The sequence below is a fragment of the Grampus griseus genome (genome assembly GCF_964374135.1).
Source record: "Grampus griseus genome assembly, chromosome: 6".
NCBI lineage: Eukaryota > Metazoa > Chordata > Mammalia > Artiodactyla > Delphinidae > Grampus > Grampus griseus.
The window spans coordinates 27,965,302-27,987,248 of record NC_139000.1 but is presented as its reverse complement, the minus strand read 5'-3'; the positions used below and the strand labels follow the sequence as shown (position 1 = coordinate 27,987,248).

Sequence of the window (21,947 nt, the reverse complement as noted above, 5' to 3'; positions counted from 1 at the left end):
TAAGAAGCAATGGCACTGGGTGAGTTTCCCTTTTAGGGATTTTAAGATAAGGGGGGAAGGACAGTCACCACCACTACAAGGTGCCTAAAATTCAGATGGAAAACTTCAATCTTACTGACTTGAAGAAACAGAGGACAGAGTTCAGGAAGACCACAGCAGCTGAAAATCTAGAAAAGAAAACCACAGTCAAATACAGCCAGAGAGTGGGAGCCCCAAATTTCTATATAAACTCTGCCCAAATACTGGCTGATCCCTAAACTACCCATAAGAAGAGTTAAGGCTAAAAGACCTGAACAGAGATTTCAGTTGCTGCCCACCTCAGAGAAGACAAGTTTGAAATCTGAGTCCTGTCAAAGTACTGCCTGCTAAAGCAAAACATCAATACTTGTGGAAAATTCCGTTTCCGCAAATAGTCACAGAAATATTTTTACTTCAACAGGCTCTTCTGAAACTTTGCTAGTCCCCTGATCAAGAGGCAGAGTCTTTTTCACCTTTGTGCATCCCACAACACTGAGTAAATACACCTGGCATCAAAACTGAGCAGAGGGCCTGGCACATATTTGGATCTTAAAATACAAATAGAACTGTGATCTTCTAACTAAGGCCAACATAATTCTGGAGTGCTGGAAGAATATAAGTGTGGAAGGAGCTAAAACACTAAGATATGGAAGTGCACAGCAGGGTCAGGGGACAGAAAGTCAATAGAAGATAAATGGAGTGAGAGGGGACAGTTGGGAAGAAATGGCAGGAGGGTATTGGACATTCCTTGAGGCTGTGCATCGACAGCTTTGGTTACCACACCCTTATATCTGCTTCACCTGAAAAAGAAAAACTGTGCATCACACTGACCTTCCATTCTATAAAATGGGCTTTGTGATACATTCTGACAATGAGAACTGGCTTTTACTCACAGGGAATAAAATGAAGGGAATCTCTGATCTCAGTCCTCCAGCCTTCAAAAAGCAAAAAAAGAAAAAGTGAAAAGTTGCTGAGAATCCAGCAGAAAACTGCTTCTTTTCCATTCTTACATGCTTTTTCCTATTTGCCATTTAAAGATTATTATGAAATTAATTAAAATTACCTAGTAAAATGATATGGGAAAATACACTATACTGTTAATTATAAAAAAGCAGGTAGTAAATCAAGAAATACAGTGTGCTCTCGGGTGTGTAAATATAGTATATAAATAGATATATATAAAAATATTAATATTTATTCTATAATTATGAATGACTTTCATTTCTTCCTTTGGGTTTTCCTGAGCTTCTCAAATTTTCTATACTGAATATGTATTATTGGTATAACCAGGGAAATAATAATTCAGAGGAGAAGGGAAATTAATGTTGGTAAGTTAGGTACAATCAGTTCTTTGAGACATCAACCCTAATGTATCTAAAAGTTACTACCTTCTATATTATTTAAAGATTCAACTTGAAATTACTTCTGGGATTATAGAGTCTCTTAGAAGAAAACAAAGGAGGATTTCAATTGGCTATCAGAACCACTGTGGGGCCTCTGGAAATATTTAGGGCTCAGAGGTAGGAAAGTATTTATGTGACATGTTAGTTTACTATTGCATACAAATTTATAACATGACATTCTGTTGTGCAGAAAGCTTTATTTCTTCTTCTCCTTCACCATTACTAATAGTTGTCTGTGATTGTGGGATACTTGACTGTGAGCCCTAGAGCATGGCTATAGCTCTAGAAGGAAAACTAAGAAGTCATTCACTGAGGAGGAGCAGCAACTGTCACAAGAAGTTAGGGAAACACTGATGAAAAAGAAAGAATGTTCTCCTTGTTTTGAAAACTGAAATCCCAATTAGCCATGCTATCTACTGCAACTGGTGAAGTTGAGGATCCTATACTGAAGATTTAGTAGGGAACATAAGGACAAAGTTGAGAAGAGATATTTCCAGAAAGGAAAAGATGAATGGGAACTGGGAATTATGAATAATTTATTTTATTTTTAAAGTGCTGAATACAACAACAAAAAAACTACCAGGAAGAAAAGAAAATACCATGGATATACATGAACATAATTTAAATGAGTCACTGTCTTTTGTCATGGAAAATGAAAGAATACCAGCCTAGGGGTACAGATTAAACTAACATGTATACTGCATACAATCTATGCCACGAACTTTCAGGTATGTTACACCAATCCTCAAAATAACCCTAAACATAGGTACATTACCCACATTTTAAATGACACATCACGCTGAGAGATAGTGTTTTGCCCAAGTCTGTACAGCCAATACGCCAAGGAGCTAAGACTGAAGTTTAGGTCCTCCAAGCCAAGTGCTTTCCAATAATATGTAGTGCTTCTCTTTCTCAGCAGTTAAGGCGACAATGGAGTAAGAGAACTGAGGCACAGTAGGCTTCCAGAGACACAGGACTACCACACTCTAGCACAGCCCTAGAGACGGTCAGAGCATGAAGAACACGAGCTAGGTGAATCAATCCCAGCAGTGAGCCTAGCTCCCTGAAGTTCCAAGCAACAGAGACGTGTTCTTGGTTTCCACACAGAAACGTGAATGAGAAAACCCAAGAAAATTCTCAAAACCATGTAGGAAAATGAGAAGAGTTTTTAACTAGAGCACTATTGCTCATTATTAGCAATTTCAGGGTTCAGAAATTTGGACACTCACTGGAGATCTAGCACCAGCCATGTCTGATATCACGAAGAATACATTGTTTCATCAACAGGAGGAAAAAAATAACTGACGTGGGAGACAGGATGCAATACTTAGTGCATTTGATTTCCTTCTGAGGGGAGTGAGCACAGCCTGTTTCAAGAGGTTCCTTGGGTTAAAATCAGGGCGTCTGGGTGAGTACATGTGCTTTACAAACAACTACTACTCTCTTCTATTGGTAAACATAGCGAGAAGGGTGATCCAAGTCCTCAAGCAGAGTTTGCTTCCCTTCTATAGGTGATGCCCAAAGATGAACATCAATCTAAGGTCTGATCCTTTGGAGAGAGATGGACAAAAAACAGAGAGCCAAGAAGCTGAAATTTTACCTCCTTTTGGCAGAAATAAAGAAGCCAAGGTAACAGTTATTACTAATATCCCCCACACTCCTCACCACGGGTATCTCCTCTGCCTTATCTTTTTACTGTGTAATATGATTGAATGCCTCATAAAGTGCATCCTACCTAAACTGCCCACCTGGGCCATTCTAAATGGTGGACTCTAGAATCCTGTTCCAAGAATTGAGACTATGTCATTGTGTCTGCTCAGGGTGGATATTTTTGTGAAGTGATTGCTTGAAATCAAAACATTAAATGGCCTTAAGTCAGCCTATGTAATAAAACAACAAAAAATCTCTCCAATTTCCTTTCCATTAACTGTTCTTAACCCTTTCTTGGGTGTTAACGAAAACTGAGGACAAAATTCTGCAAATCCTTGCCTCTGTTTCCTTCAAAGAAAAACTTTTTAATATTTCTGATGTTTACAGTCCTAAAATATACATTCCTTAAAGAAAATTTGGAGAATGAGGAAAAGTTAAGAATAAAAATAATTCAGCCAAGTCCCACATTCTAGAGAAAACAAGTTAACATTTTGCTGTGGCTTTTTCCAGCCACATGTATACAAATTGTGCTCATTTTTATAGTTATGAAATTTCCTATTTTAATTTAATACTATACCACGGCCAATCTATACCAAGATTACAATTTTCACTGGTTGTATAACATGTAAGGGTATGTCTTCTCACATGTGTTGCTTGACCCTCAACCAACACAAACCAGAATTCCAGCAGCCTAGAGGAAAAAACTGTTGTAACTGTTTAAACCATGATTGAACCTGAAACATGAAAGGACATGCAATGTCATTATTTTTTTCTTATTCTAGTCAATTGGGTGGATCATTAAGGGGAAAAAATGTTAAGTAATAATAATAGTGCTAATACCAATCTTTGGCTACTTTTAGGGATATACTCCAGAGTTTCACCATTTTGAATATGTGGCCAAAAAATTTTTTAAAAAGACAATCTTTATTATCTAAATTATATATCTTCCTATATCTGTATTACTAGATTTTAATTTTTTCCAAGAATGAGTATTGTATTTTATCAAGTGCTTTTTAGCATCTTGTTAGCTGACCATGTGCTTTGTTTTGTTTTGTTTTTTGCCTAGTTGTTTAGTATATTACATTGATAGATTTTCAAATATTAATTTGGAATTTCATGAATCCATGAAATAAATCATATCACTTTAGTATATAGTTTGGATATACTTATATATATAAGTATATATATATGCATAAGTAATAATGATTCCATAGTTTTATTCTACCCTTAACAATTTAGAATAACAGACTACTTTAGTTTGATACAATGTTTTTGTAAAATATTCCATAATATTTTCATATTAAAACATGCTATATGGCACAGAAATTATTTCTTAAAAGTATAAAATAACTCTCATAAAAAAGACTTCTATTCCTCTAGTCATGGTGACTGGTATAGTATAGCAACTGACCTGAGTCAAGGTAATCAGACTCAATCCCAGAAGTGCTACCCCAGTGTCAGCAAAAAGGGTGCTCTTTGTGCAATGATCTCTAAACTGGAAGAATGTAAACCCAGAGCTCCTGATGGTCATCTTTGCCAATATGTGGCAGAATCTAACCGAGGAGATTAGAGCTGAGATAGAGAATGTGCCTGATGATGTCATTTTAACTCCTGAACCCAGCTATGGCTAAAATCAGAGTCGCCTGTGTTCATTTTATTTAAATCAAATTAGTATTTTATGCAAAACTAATTTTAGTTGGGTTTTACCACTTACAACCATATAAATTCTAATTAATATCTCCCCTTACCTCACATCTCCATCTACTCACATTTTTGAGGCTAAAAATAAGTAAATAAAAGTAAAGTAAAAGTAAAAATAAGTAAATTTCTGGTATGAAGAACTAGAGCACAAAGTTTGAGGCAGGCACAACCAATTTAAACTGGCAAGAGGACAGCAGAAATAACACTCAGTGGTAAACAACTAAAAGCTTTTCCTCTGAGAACTGGAACCTGACAAGGATGCCCACTCTCATCACTTCTATTCAATATAGTATTGAAGTCCTAGCCAGAGCAAGGAAAAGGAATAATAATCATCCGAATAAGAAAGGAAGAATTAAAATTATCTCTGTTTGCAAATGAAATGACCTTATGTGGCGAACACTCTAGACTCCACACACCAAAACAAACTGTTAGAACATAATAAGCAAACTCAGCGAAGTTACAGGATACAAAATCAATGTAAAAAAAAATCAGTATGTTTCTATACACTAATTATCTAAAAATAAATTTAAAAAACAATCCCACTCACAACAGCAACAAAAAATAAAATACTTAGGAATAAACTTAAAGTGGTGAAAAACTTGTATACTGAAAACTATAAAATGCTGATGAAAGAAATTAAAGCAGACAGGAATAAATGGAAAGACATTCCATATTCATGGATGGGAAGAATTAATATTGTTAAAATGTCCATACTACCCAAAGTTCCTACATATTCAATGCAATCTCTATCTAAATTCCAACAGAGTTTTTACAGAAATAGAAAAACAATTCTAAAATTAATATGGAACCACAGAAGAACCCAAATAGCCAAAGCAATCTTGAGCAAGAAGAACAAAGCAGAAGATATCATACTTCCTGATTTCAAATTATATTTCAAAGCTATATAATCAAAACTTTATGGTGCTGGCATAAAAACAAACATATGGACCAAGTGAACAGAATAAAGAGCCCAGAAATACACATACTTATATGCACATGTACAGTCAACTGATTGACAAGGGTGTCAACATACACAATGGGGAAAGGATAGTCTCTTCAACAAGTGATTGGATATCCACATGCAGAAGAATCAAATTGAAAGCTTATCTTATACCACATACCATATATAAAATTCAACTCAAAGTGGACTAAAGACTTAAACCTAATACCTGAAACCATAAAACTCCTAGAAGAAAACACAGGGAAAAATCTTCCAGATATCAGCCTTGGCAATGATTTTTTGGATATGACTACAAAAGCACAGGCAACCAAAGCAAAAAATAGACAAGAGGTATTATATCAAACTAAAAACCTTCCGCATAGCAAAGAAAACAATCAACAAAATGAAAAGGCCACCTGTGGAATGGTAGAAAATCTTTGCAAACCACGTATTTGATAAAGGATTAATTGCAACTCAATAGCAAAAAATAACAATAATCTAATTAAAAACTGGGCAAAGGAACTGAATAGCATTTCTCCAAAGAAGATATACAACAGATGAAAAAGTGCTCAACAACACTAATCAGCAGGGAAATGCAAATTAAAACTACAAGATATCACCTCACACAGGTGACAATGGCTATTATCAGGAGAAAAAAAGATAACCTGTTGGGAAGGATGTGGAGAAAAGGGAAACATTGTACATTGTTGGTGGGTATGTAAATTTATGCATCCACTATGAAAAAAGTATGGAGGTTCCTCAAAACACTAAAAATAGAAGTAACATATAATCCAGCAATCCCACATCTGGGTATATATCCAAAGGAATTGAAGTCTGGATCTCAAAGAGATATCTACACTCCCATGTTCATTGCAACGATTTCACAATAGCCAAGACTTAGAAACCAAAATGCCCATTGATGGATAAATGGATAAATAAAATGTGGTGCTATATAATTAAATGTAATATTATTCAGCCTTTAAAAAGAAGGAAATCCTGCCATTTGCAACAACATGGATTAAACCTGAGGACATTATGCTATGCAAAATAAGCCAGTCAGAGAGGATAAATACATGCTACATGATACAATGTATATGAGGAACCTAAAATAGTCAAACTTATAGAAGCAGAGGGTAGAAGAGGGGTTGCCAGGAGCTAGATGGAAGGAAAAACAGGGAGATATTAATCAAAGGGTACGAAGTTTTGGCTATACAAGATGAGAAAGTCCTAGAGATACACTGACAATAGTGCCAATAGTTAGCAGTACTGTATTGTATACTTTGAGTTTTTCTAAGGATAGATATTATGTTAAGAGTTCTTATCACCAAATAATAATAATAGTAATAAATAAGAGGGTGGGAGGAAATTTTTGGAAGTGATGGATAGGTTTGTGTCATGGATTGTGATGACAGTTTCAACTGGTGTATATTTACCTCCAAACTCATGAAGTTGTATACATGAATTATGTACAGTTGTTTGTATGTCTTAAAAAAAAAAGAAAAGAAAATCTAAGAAAAAAAAGAATAAAGAGTATATACTAAAGTTCTAATACAGGTAAGAGTAATCAATGGTATTTAAAAAAATCACAAAAGTAGTTGCTTTGGGAGAGTTGGGGCAGGGAAAGACTGGGAAGAGGCATAAGGGCACTCTTCTAAGGTTATACTAATATTCTATATCTTGATATGGGGTTAGATTACACAAGTGTATGCATTTGTCAAAAGTAAGTAAATTTTATTTGTGCATTATATAATTCTAGACTTATGACATACTCAAAGAACAAATAATGCTTTGATATTTAAACCTTTGGACTAGAGCCATAAAAATTATATTTTTAATCCAAATATCTCAAAGTCTAAGACATTTAAAGTGTTTTTAAATCAATGTTTAACTGTAATGATTTATAAAACAAAGCAAATCACTTTCTAAAACCAATACTTGATATGCATGTTTATATTAAACAAATTATAATGATAAAGTTAGTGTCCAATAGGGAATCATGGAAGTTAGTCAAGAATGTCTTGATGCTTTTTCTATGAGACTATATATTGTTATTTAGAAATAAGAATAGACTTCTCTTAATGATGAAAAATCCCATTAAATTTTGATATCATGTTATACCTATAATATTTATTTTGTCAAATGTTTAAAAATAAAGAATAGAGTAGAAATGTCATAAATGAGAACAGAGGCCCAAAATCAGTGGAATAATATCTTCACGTTGTTCATGGAAAATAACTAAAAATCTAGAATTCTGCACCAAACTAAACTAACTTCCAAGAGAGAAAACAAAATGAAGACACTTTTAGACAAAGATGAGCAATTTTACCCCACATCAAACTCCAGAAAGAAAGAAATTGTACTCAAATGAAAAAAATATATCATAGTAAACAAACTGGTAAGTACGTGGATAAATCCAAATTGTCCCTAATTTGTTAAAAAAAAAACAAACAACCAGCAATAATTTGGAGGACTTAAGTATGAGTTAAAATGAAATTTAAAAAATAAATAACATGAAAGATAATGTGAGGAGTTAGAAATCAGAGATAAATATTTTAAAGTCCTTGTACTATTCAGAAGGACTGCAGAGATAGTAAGTAGAGACTATGTTAAGTTAAACAAGCATCATTAAAAAATTAAGGGAACTCACAAAAACAATAGGAATGAGATACAGAACTTCTAAACCTACTAAGGGAATAAAAGAGAGCAAAACTTTTTTTGTTAATTCAATAGAAGGCATAAATATCCTACACAAGAACGAAAGAAAAGGACTTCCCTGGGGGCTCAGTGGTTAAGAATCTGCCTGCCAATGCAGGGGACACAGGTTCGAGCCCTGGTCCGGGAAGATCCCACATGCCGTGGAGCAACTAAGCCTGTGAGCCACAACTACTGAGTTTGCACTCTAGAGTTCACAAGCCACAAACACTGAGCCTGCATGCCACAACTACTGAAGCCCGTGCACTGCAACAAGAGGAGCCACCACAGTGAGAAGCCTGCGCACTGCAACAAAGAGTAGCCCCCACTCACCACAACTAAAGAAAGCCTGCACACAGCAACGAAGACCCAACGCAGCCAAAAATTAATTAACTAATTAATTTAAAAAGAAAGAAAATTTAAAAAACATTAAAAAAAAAACCAAATGAGGATCAAAGAATCAGAAGCATAAATATTCACACTGAATGTAAATAGTTAAAGGCACCAGTTAGAAGTTGATTGATACTGTGAAGAATTACATTAACACATTTTGTAATACTGAAATTATCTTTCATCCCAGCAGTAACTTCAGCTAATCCAGTTATATTCTATTTACAAGAGAAATTCAAATTCCTAAAGTGTGACAAAAGTTGGAAGTAATGTTGGAAAAACGTAAATCACACAAATACCAACCAAAAGAAAGCCATTGCTTTGATTAAATCAGGCTAAAAGGACCTTGAGGCAAAAAGCATTACCAGGGAAATTATCAGAAAGAAAAAGTAGTCCTGAACTTTATGAATCTTACACCACAGATTCAGTATTGACAGAACTGCAAGAAAAAGACAAATCTACAATAAAAAAGGGAGAATTTAATGTGTCTGTCTCAAACAAATAGGTGAAATAATAAACATATATACCCACACATATGCATATATAACTTTGCATTAAAACACTGGAGGATTTTTAAAAACCCAAATGAAATATCTGTAAAAACTGATGCAATGTTAGGAAAGGAACCAAGTCTCAATAAGTTTGAATTAATATCATTCAAACTTCAACTCTAGCCACAATGCAGAAATATTAAAAATAAATGTTGAAATTATAACTTTCCAAAGTATCTTTTACATCTGGAAATTTTAAAAGATACTATTAAATAATTAATAGGTTAGAAATACGTTGTGATAAAAATTCCAAAATATTTAAAACTTAATGACTATTAAACATCAAATTATTAAAGGACATTAAAACAAGACAGTAAATTGTGAAGTTCTATTTTGTTCGTGTTAGGGAATTTTTAAATAAATATATTAATTTGCCCCAATTTTTAAAAATTCAATATAATTCCAAACAAAATGAAATTGGATTTTTTTATATTTGTCAAGTTAATCCTAAAGATTATGGAAGAGTAAAGAGTCAAGAATACCCAAGACAGGGCTTCCCTGGTGGCGCAGTGGTTGGGAGTCTGCCTGCCGATGCAGGGGACACAGGTTCGTGCCCCGGTCCGTGAAGATCCCACGTGCCACAGAGCGGCTGGGCCCGTGAGCCATGGCCGCTGAGCCTGCGTGCCCAGAGCCGAGGCCACAACAGTGAGAGGCCCACGTACCGCAAAAAAAAAAAGAATACCCAAGACAATGCTGTAGGATAAGAAATACATACTCACTATATCAAGATATCAAGAATGATCATGGAGCTACAGTACGTCAGATAGTGTGGTATTGGTGCAGGTAAAGACAAAGATACCAAAGGAAGACAGCAGAGAATGCAGAAATATTGTAGGCATATATAGAAGTTTATTTATATCCTAAATGAACTGGTATTTGATATAAAGCAGCATTACTAATCAAGAGAAAATAAACTATTTAATAAATGGTGCCTGCATATTGGACTAATTGTGTTGAAAAAAGACTAAAACTTTACCCCATACTATGCCCCAAATAAGTTTAAGAAAAATATGTAACTGCAAAAAAAAGAAAACACCCACATAACTATAAAACATCTAGAGAAAAATGAAACACATGCTATATATTTGAAGTATAATTGATTGATCCTCTTTTAAAATTATGTGTTCCATCCCCTTATTTCATGGTGCTATTATTATAGATGAGTTAAGTCTCCTTTCTAACATGAATGTCCTAACCAAAGTCGACACTATTGTGGAGGTGCTGGAAAAACATAAATGTGGAGGCAATTAAAATACTAAAGCCTGGTTTTTAGTCATTAGGAATAGATAGAAGGGAAGCTTTATTTCCAGTCCTCCAACACTGTCATTACCTTCAAAAAGTCAGAAAAAATAGAAAGCTGCTAAGAATCCAACAGTAAACTGTTTCATTTCCTTATTACATGTTTCCCCCATACCTCTTTACCATGTAAAAATATTATGACATTTATTAAAATTACTTCATAACATGAGAAAAAACAATATATTGTTAATTTTTACCATCAATATATTGTTACCATCAATATATTGTTAATTTTTACTATTTTAATTAACATGATATAAAAATATATGCGTGTTTATAATTAAGCATAATATATAGGCAAAATGAGTGCCTAAAAGGAACCGTTCCTTTTAGGACATTCATCTAAGAATGTCATGATGCTTTCCACATAGATTATTTATAGCAGTTTATTTTTTTGAATGAAGCACAGTCTGTTCTTAATAATGAATGATCTCATTATATTTTAATATCATATAATATCATATAGTATTTATTTTTCTCAAATGCTTCAAAATTAAGAAAGTAAAAATGACACCAGTGTATATGCACCCCAATGTTCACAGCAGCACTATTTACAACAGCCAAGACGTGGAAGCAACCTAAATGTTCATCAACAGATGAATGGATAAATAAGATGTGGTACATATATATACAATAGACTATTACTCAGCCATAAAGAAGAATGAAATAATGCCATTTGCAGCAACATGGATGGACCTAAAGATTATCATACTAAGTGAAGTAAGTCAGAAAGAAAAAGATAAATACCATATCGTATCACTTATATGTGGAACCTAAAATACTACACAAATGAACATATCTACGAAACAGAAACAGATTCACAGACATAGAGAACAGATTTGTAGTTGCCAAGGGGGAGGGGGGTGGGGGAGGGAAGGATTGGGAGTTTGGGATTAGCAGATGCAAACTATTATACATAGAATTATAATGGATAAACAACAGGTCCTACTGTATACTACAGGGAACTATATTCAATAACCTGTAGTAAAACATATTGAAAAAGAATTTTTAAAATGACATCAGTGAAAATAGAGGCCCAAAGCCAATGGAATAATATCTTCAAATTTTTCAAGCAAAATAACCAAAAACCTAGAATTCTATACCAAACTGAACTATCTTTCAAGAGAGAAGACAAAATAAAGACATTTTTAGTAAAAAAAAAAAAAAACTAAAAGAGTTTTCCAGAAAGCAACCCTAGAAAGAAACTGTCCCTGGATGAAAGGAAATGAATGAAAAAATAATACTAAACAAAGAAATTGGTCAATATGTGAGTGGATCCAAACTGTTACTGTAACAAAAAGAGAGAGAGAGAATGCTCACAATTGGGGAACCTAAAAACAAGGTATAGGGCTTCCCTGGTGGCACAGTGGTTGAGAGTCTGCCTGCTGATGCAGGGGACATGAGTTCATGCCCCAGTCCGGGGGGATCCCACATGCCGCGGAGTGGCTGGGCCCATGAGCCATGGCCGCTGAGCCTGTGCGTCTGGAGCCTGTGCTCCGCAACGGGAGAGGCCACAACAGTGAGAGGCCCATATACCACAAAAAAAAAAAAAAAAAACAAGGTATAAATGAAACCTTAAATACAAATAATATGGAAGATAATGGGAGGGGTTAGAAATAATAGATAAACATTTTAAGGTCCTTGGTACTACTCAGGAGGATTGCAGAGTTATTGAATAGGGACTATGTTAAGTCAGACAAGCATCTTAAAAAGTTACAGCAATCACACATGCATGTATATGTTTGTGTGTGTAACTTTGCACTCAAACTGCAAAGAATGTTTTTAAATCCAATAAAATGTTCATAAAACGTATACATTAGTAAAGGAAGTAAGTCTCAATGAATATCTAACAATTAATGTCATTCAAACCACAATCTATAACTATAATGAAACATTAAAATCAATATTGAAAAGAGAAACCCCCAAAATGTCTTTTAAATGTGGAAATTTTAAAACATACTTTTAAATAATTCATATGTTTAAAAAATGATGAAAATTTAAACATACTTATAACTTAATAGGACTATCAAAACTGGTGGGATAAAGCAATTTTACAATCTTAAAAAAATATATTAAAAAATAAGATTCAGATTGGTTCAAGATGGCAGAGTAGAAGGACATGCTCTCACTCCCTCCTGCAAGAACACCAGAATCACAACTAACTGCTGAACAAGAATCGACAGGAAGACACTGGAACTCACCAAAGACAAAGGAGAAGCTTCAATGAGACGGTAGGAGGGGCACAATCACAAAAAAACCAAATCCCATAACTGCTGGGTAGGTGATTCACAAACCGGAGAACACTTATACCACAGAAGTCCACCCACTAGAGTGAAGGTTCTGAGCCCCACGTCAGGCTTCCCAACCTGGGGGTCCATAAACGGGAGGAGGATTTCCTACACAATCAGACTTTGAAGGTTAGCAGGATTTGGATTTGATTGCAGGACTTCAACAGGACTGGGGGAAACAGAGACTCCACTCTTGGAGGGCACACACAAAGTAGTGTGTGCATCGGGACCCAGGGGAAGGAGCAATGACCCCATAGGAGACTGAACCAGACCTACCTGCTAGTGTTGGAGGGTCTCCTGCAGAGGCAGGGGGTGGCTCTGTCCCACCATGAGGACAAGGACACTGTTAGCAGAAGTTCTCGTAAGTACTCCTTGGCATGAGCCCTCCCAAAGTCCGCCATTAGCCTCACCAAAGAGCCCGGGTAGGCTCCAGTGTTGGGTCACCTCACGCCAAACAACCAACAGGGAGGGAACCCAGCCTCACCCATCAGCAGACAAGTGGATTAAAGTTTTACTGAGCTCTGCCCACCAGAGCAATAGCCAGCTCTACCCACTGCCACTCCGTCCCATCAGGAAACTTGCACAAGCCTCTTAGATAGCCTCATCCACCAGAGGGCAGACAGCAGAAGCAAGAAGAACTACAATCCTGTAGCCTGTGGAACAAAAACCACATTCACAGAAAGACAGACAAGATGAAAAGGCAGAGGGCTATGTACCAGATGAAGGAACAAGATACAACCCTAGAAAAACAACTAAATGAAGTGGAGATAGGCAACCTTCCAGAAAAAGAATTCAGAATAATAATAGTGAAGATGATCCAGGAATTCGGAAAAAGAATGGAGGCAACAATCAAGAAGATGCAGGAACTGTTTAACAAAGACCTAGAAGAATTAAAGAACAAACAAACAGAGATGAACAATACTATAACAGAAATGAAAAATACACTAGAAGGAATCAATAGCAGAATAACTGAGGCAGAAGAACGGACAAGTGACCTGGAAAACAAAACGGTGGAAGTCACTGCTACAGAACAGAATAAAGAAAAAAGAATGAAAAGAAATGAAGACAGCCTAAGAGACCTCTGGGACAACATTAAACGCAACAACATTCACATTATAGGGGTCCCAGAAGGAGTAGAGAGAGAGAAAGGACCCAAGAAAATATTTTAAGAGATTACAGTCGAAAACTTCCCTAACATGGGAAAGGAAATAGTCACCTAAGTCCAGGAAGTGCAGACAGTCCAATACAGGATAAACCCAAAGAGAAACATGCTGAGACACATAGTAATAAAATTGGCAAAAATTAAAGACAAAGAAAAATTATTGAAAGCAGCAAGGGAAAAATGACAAATACCATACAAGGGAACTCCCATGAGGTTAACAGCTGATTTCTCAGCAGAAACTCTACAAGCCAGAAGCCAATGGCATAATATACTTAAGGTGATGAAAGGGAAGAACCTACAACCAAGATTACTCTAGCAGACAAGGATCTCATTCAGATTTGATGGAGAAATCAAAAGCTTTATAGACAAGCAAAAGCTAAGAGAATTCAGCACCACCAAACCAGCTCTACAACACATGCTAAAGGAACTTCTCTAAGTGGGAAACCCAAGAGAAGAACAGGACCTACACAAACAAACCCAAAACAATTAAGAAAATGGTCATAGGAACATACATATCGATAATTACCTTAAACGTGAATGGATTAAATGCTCCAACCAAAAGACACAGGCTTGCTGAATGGATACAAAAACAAGACCCATATATATGCTGTCTACAAGAAACCCACTTCAGACCTAGGGACACATACAGACTGAAAGTGAGGGGATGGAAAAAGATATTCCATGCAAATGGAAATCAAAAGAAAGCTGGAGTAGCAATACTCATATCAGATAAAATAGACTTTAAAATAAAGAATGTTACAAGAGGCAAGGAAGGACACTATATAATGATCAAGGGATCAATCCAAGAAGAAGATATAACAATTCTAAATATTTATGCACCCAACATAGGAGCACCTCAATACATAAGGCAACTACTAACAGCTATAAAAGGGGAAATCGACAGTAACACAATAATAATGGGGGACTTTAACACCTCACTTACACCAATGGACAGATCATCCGAAATGAAAATAAATAAGGAAACAGAAGCTTTAAATGACACAACAGACCAGAGAGATTTAATTGATATTTATAGGACATTCCATCCAAAACCAGCAGATTACACTTTCTTCTCAAGTGTGCATGGAACATTCTCCAGGATAGATCACATCTTGGGTCACAAATCAAGCCTTGGTAAATTTAAGAAAACTGAAATCATATCAAGCATCTTTTCTGATCACAATGTTATGAGATTAGAAATGAATTATATGGAAAAAAAACGTAAAAAACACAAACATATGGAGGCTAAACAATACGTTACTAAATGACCAAGAGATCACTAAAGAAATCAAAGAGGAAATCAAAAAATACCTAGAGACAAATGACAATGAAAACACGACGATCCAAAACCTATGGGATGCAGCAAAGCAGTTCTAAGAGGGAAGTTTATAGCTATATAAGCCTACCTCAAGAAATAAGAAAAATCTCAAACAATCTAACCTTACACCTAAAGGAACTAGAGAAAGAAGAACAAACAAAACCCAAAGTTAGCAGAAGGAAAGAAATCATAAAGAGTAGAAATAAATGAAATAGAAACAAAGAAAACAATAGCAAATATCAACAAAACTAAAAGGTGATTCTTTGAGAAGATAAACAAAATTGATAAACAATTAGCCAGACTCATCAAGAAAAAGAGGGAGAGGACTCAAGTCAATAAAATTAGAAATTTAAAAGGAGAAGTTACAACAGACACCGCAGAAATACAAAGTATCCTAAGAGACTACTGCAAGCAACTCTATGCCAATAAAATGGACAACCTGGAAGAAATGGCCAAATTCTTAGAAAGGTATAACCTTCCAAGACTGACCAGGAAGAAATTGAAAGTCTGAACAGACAACTCACAAGTAATGAAATTGAAACTGTGATTAAAAATCTTCCAACAAACAAAAGTCCAGGACCAGATGGCTTCAGAGGTGAATTCTATCAAACATTTAGAGAACAGCTAACACCCATCCTTCTCAAAATCTTTCCAAAAATTGCAGAGGAAGGCACACTCCCAAACTCATTCTATGAGGCTACCATCACCGTGTTACCAAAACCAGACAAAAATACTACAAAAAAAGAAAATTACAGACAAATATCACTAATGAATATAGATGCAAAAATCCTCAACAAAATACTAGCAAACAGAATCCAACAACACATTAAAAGGATCATACATCATGATCAAGTGGGATTTATCCCAGAGACGCAATGATTCTTCAGTATATGCAAATCAATCAATGTGATACACCATATTAACAAATTGAAGAATGAAAACCATATGATCATCTCAATAGATGCAGAAAAGGCTTTTGACAAAATTCAACACCCATTTATGATAAAAACTCTCCAGAAAGTGGGCATAGAGGGAACCTATCTCAAAATGATAAAGGCCATATACGACAAACCCACAGCAAACATCATTCTCAATGGTGAAAAACTGAAAGCATTTCCTCTAAGATCAGGAAAAAGACAAGATGTCCACTCTCGCCACTATTATTCAACATAGTTTTAGAAGGCCTAGCCATGGCAGTCAGAGAAGAAAAAGAGATAAAAGGAATACAAACTGGAAAAGAAGAAGTAAAACTGTCACTGTTCACAGATGACATACTATACATAGAGAATCCTAAAGATGCCACCAGAAAACTACCAGAGCTAATCAATGAATTTGGTAAAGCTGCAGGATACAAAATTAATGCACAGAAACCTCTTGCATTCCTATACACTAATGTTGAAAAATCTGAAAGAGAAATTAAGGAAACACTCCCATTTACCACTACAACAAAAAGAATAAAATACCTCGGAATAAACCTACCTAGGGAGACAAAAGTCCTGTATGCAGAAAATTATAAGACACTGATGAAAGAAATTAAAGATTATACCAACAGATGGAGAGATATACCATGTTCTTGGATTGGAAGAATCAATATTGTGAAAATGACTGGACTCCCCAAAGCAATCTACAGATTCAATGCAATCCCTATCAAATTACCAATGGCATTTTTCATGGAACTAGAACAAAAAATCTTAAAATTTGCATGGAGACACAAAAGACCTCGAATAGCCAAAGCAGTCTTGAGGGAAAAAAGCAGAGTGAGAGGTGTCAGACTCCCTATCTTCAGACTATACTACAAAGCTACAGTCATCAAAACAATATGCTGCTGACACAAAAAGAGAAATATAGATCAATGGAACAAGATAGAAAGCCCAGAGATAAACCCATGCACCTATAGTCAACTACTCTATGACAAATGAGGCAAGGATATACAATGAAGAAAAGACAGTCTCTTCAAGAAGTGGTGCTGGGAAAACTGGACAGCTACATATAAAAAAATGAAATTAGAACACTCCCTAACACCATACACAAAAATAAACTCAAAATGGATTTGCAACCTAAATGTAAGACCAGACACTATAAAACTCTTAGAGGAAAACATAGGAAGAACACTCTGACATAAATCACAGCAAGATCTTTTTTGATCCACCTCCTAGAGTAATGGAAATAAAAACAAAAATAAACAAATGGGATCTAATGAAACTTAAAAGCTTTTGAACAGCAAAGGAAACCATAAACAAGACAAAAAGACAACCCTCAGAATGGGAGAAAATATTTGCAAACGAATCAATGGACAAAGGATTAATCTCCAAAATATATATAAGCTCATGAAGCTCAATATTAAAAAAACAACCAACCCAATCCAAAGATGGGCAGAAGACCTAAACAGACATTTCTCCAAAGAAGACATACAGATGGCCAAGAAGCACATGAAAAGCTGCTCAACATCACTAATTATTAGAGAAATGCAAATCAAAACTACAATGAGGTATCACCTCACACCAGTTAGAATGGGCATCATCAGAAAATCTACAAACAACAAATGCTGGAGAGGATGTGGAGAAAAGGGAACGCTCTTGCACTGTGGGTGGGAATGTAAATTAATACAGCCACTATGAAGAACAGTATGGAGGTTCCTTAAAAAACTAAAAATAGAACTACCATATGACACAGCAATCCCACTATGGGGCATATACCCAGAGAAAACCATAATTCAAAAAGACACATGCACCCCAATGTTCTTTGCAGCACTATTTACAATAGCCAGGTCATGGAAGCATCCTAAATGCCCATCGACAGACGAAGGGATAAAGAAGATGTGGTACATATATACAATGGAATATTATTCAGCCATAAAAAGGAATGAAATTGGGTCATTTGTTGAGACATGGATGGACCTAGACACTGTCATACAGAATGAAGTAACTCAGAAAGAGAGAAACAAATATTGTATATTAACGCATATACATGGAACCTAGAAAAATGGTATAGATGAACTGGTTTGCAGGGCAGAAATAGAGACACAGATGTAGAGAACAAAAGTATGGACACCAAGGGGGGAAAGCGGCAGGGGGTGATGGTGGTGGTGTGATGAATTGGGAGATTGGGATTGACATGTATACACTGATGTGTATAAAATGGATGACTAATAAGAACCTGCTGTATAAAAAAATAAAATAAAATTCAGAAAAAAGAAAGATTAAAAATTAATATACTAAGAATCCCACCCAAAGATTTATAAAAAGAAGAAATGAAAAAATCCAAAGACAGGTAAAGACCAAACCAGTAGTTTAAAATTTTACCAGGCCCATCCCATTTCCCTGGATACTTTTAATACACTTTCCAAAAACAGGTAGCCCTTATCATATGCAAATTGTTTCATAAAACATAAAAAGTGAGTGGGAACCTCGCCCAACTGTTTTTTATAAGCCTGAAATAACACTGAAATGAAAACTGAACGGCAATATGAGAAAGGAAAAATTATGAGCCAATCACACAAACATAGACAGAAAATTTCTATATAAAATAATAGCAAACAGAATCTAACAATGTACAAAATAATAATACCTAACATCTAGGCAGGGTTTATACCAGGGATGTAAGGAAGTCTTAACATTGTAAAAATATGTTAATGTAACTCACCACAATATTAATTAAAGAATAAAAACAAATATGTTTTTAGCAAATTCAGGAAAAGTTTTGAATTCAATAGGCATTCACAATTTTTTAAAAAGTAAAAACTTAGCAAACTAAAAACAGAAAAAAAACTCGTTTAACCTGATAAAGAGTATTTATCAAAAAACTTATAACAAGTTCCCTTAAAGTTCCAAACAAATTCAACATTGCACAGAAATCCTACCCAGTGAAAGAGAGAGAGAGAAAGAGAGAGAAGAGAAGGAGAAAGGAAGGGGAAAGCAAAGAAAGAAAAGAAAGAGAAAAATCGGAAGGAAGGGGAGAAAAAAGGGCAGGAGGGAGAGAAGGAGGAAGGGAAGGAGAGGAGGTATGAAGATTGGAAAGGGAGAAACAAAATTATCATTATTTACTGAAAATAAGGTTGTCTACATAGGAAGTAAGAAAAAAATCTATAAAAGGAAAATCTTAAAATTTAAATGAATAAGAGGATCTAGCAAGACTTCTAAATACATGATCAATATACAAAATTCAGTAGTATTTTGTGCAGCAGTTATAATTGGTTAGAAAATGTACTTTAAAAAGCATCTCACAACACCAACAAAAGTATAAAGTGCTCACAAATAAATCTATAAAATCTGTGTAGGGAATTTTCGAAGAAAAGTATAACTCTTCTTTAAAACACATAGAAGAAAACCCCCACAAATTGGGGAGCTTTATTTTGTTCATGTTAAGAAATTCAAGAATAACTACATCAATTCATCCCAAATTTCACTATAAAGTTAGTGTAATTTCAATCAAAATGAAATTAGGATTTTTTTTTAATTTCTTAAGTTTACCTCAAAATTCAACTTGAATAGTAAAGACCAAGAATAGCCAAGAAAATGTAAGAATAAGAGCTACAAATTTACTGTACTAAATGTTAAGATGGATGATAAACCTACAATAATTCAGATAGCATAGCATTGGTACAAGTAAACATAAATATGTCAAAGAAATAGAGTATTCAGAAATAGCCTGGGCATATGTGGAAGTTTATATCCTAAATAAATGATACTTAATATGGCATTGCAAATCAGTAGGGAATGGATGAAATATTTAATAAATTGTGCTTTGGTAATGGACTACTCATATTAAAGGGAAAAATAAAGATCAAATTAAACCTCCACCTCACACTGTGACCAAAACAAATTTGAGACAAATCAAATGCCAAAAGCAAAACTGTAAAATATCTACAGGAAAATGTCTTCATACACAGGGATAGGAAAAGCGTTATCTCAAATGAGCCCATAAAACATAAAAAACTACTAATTCAAATTTAGAAACATCTATATGGCAAAAATGCATCATTAGGAAGGTTTAAATATTAACACAAATGAAAGATTATATCAGTAACAAATACAACAAAAGAGGATTAGTATCCAGATTTTTTTTTTAAGCTATCAGATTACTAAGATAAACAACATAACAGAAAATAGGGCAAAGGATATAAACAGGACCTCAAAGAAAAGGAAAACAGCATGGACTATAAAATTATGAAAAGAGGCTCAATTCACATGAAATCAGAGAAATGTATATTAAATCAACGAGATATTTCTCAGCCAAGAGATACGAAAATATTAAACCGTTACAAGAACTGTCAAGAATATGGAGAAAGAGGAAATCCCATTCACTGACAGTAGGAATTATAAATCAATTTAAAAATCTACCAAAAAGTATGAAGTTGACTCATTAATTCCACTTACAGGTATATGACCAAGGAAATCCACACAGAGTTATTCACTGAAGCATTATTTATAAAATAAACATATGGGAACACTTAAATATCAATAACTAAGTTATGGTATCCTGTAACACTGGATTATAGGAGAGAAATTAAAATGAGTGAACCAGCTCTAAACTACTCATTTTGTTACCCTTTGTCAGTCACTTAGCTTCTTTGAGCTTCTTGTTTGCTGTTTTTGTTTTAATTTATGAAATGGAAAATCAACCTCACAAGGTGAAATGAAAGACAATAAGAAAGAGATAAGTAAATGACATAATATATATAACAGCTCCTATGAAATATCAGGTACATTAGAATCTGATGTTCTCTTGTCTGTGAAATAGGTATCACCAACATTCTCTGAAAGAGAAGTGGACAGGAATAGGATATATGATTTGAGAATAATCACTATTTATTAAAACCCATTTAAAAATGAGAAAGGCAGCTAGATAGGAAACAGGAAAGAATTAACCAGCCAAATGAGGGCCTAGCTCTCACTGAAGAGGTAATCACAAATGAGACTCTAGTCACATAAGTCTACCAACAGGCTCCATTCCAAAACACTTACAGGCTCAGGACCATTATTCAATGAAAAACACTATGAAACAGGAATTATACTGAAGCAGCCTGTAAAGTTATGACTTTTCACTAACTAGTTTTAGTTTTATTTTGTGCTGAGTGAGAACTTCTGATGACACCAAGGTAGTAGGAAAATTGGGAACCATATTTCTTAATATTCAGTGTCTATATAAGAAGAAAATCACCTTGAATATGAAGCCCACTTCTAGTAATGGAACTAGTAACCCCACTTCTAGTAAACCCACTTCTACCTTACACTATTAAGCTATCTTGAGAAGTCAACTTACATTTTTCAGAAGAAATTTTAATCTGAATAATGCTGATTTCCCATAAGCTATGTGTCTGTCAACCTTCATAAGAGATAGAGGGACATCTGAGCTTCAATCATAAAGTGTATTTGGGGAAATCCTAAACTATATCCTGAAGGACCTAACAAGGGACAGAAGAGCCAATAGGCCCCCTGGGTTTGGATACATCCTACAAGCCCCTTACATTAATGCTCTGGCCTGCAATACAATATTGAGAATAAATTTTAAAATAACAAATTATAAAGATGCTGCAA

At 34.8% G+C, this 21,947-nt stretch overlaps 1 long non-coding RNA gene across 1 annotated transcript in view; it reads right to left on the bottom strand.

Annotated features, from left to right (window-relative positions):
• The window catches only part of LOC309824438, a 27,078-nt gene continuing 5,131 nt past the window's right edge, over positions 1 to 21,947 (bottom strand). The window contains exons 3-4 of the long non-coding RNA XR_014296930.1: positions 912 to 953; positions 1 to 167 (exon numbers count right to left, since the gene is read on the bottom strand). This is a non-coding gene — a long non-coding RNA (uncharacterized lncRNA). The remainder of the gene's footprint in view (positions 168 to 911; positions 954 to 21,947) is intronic.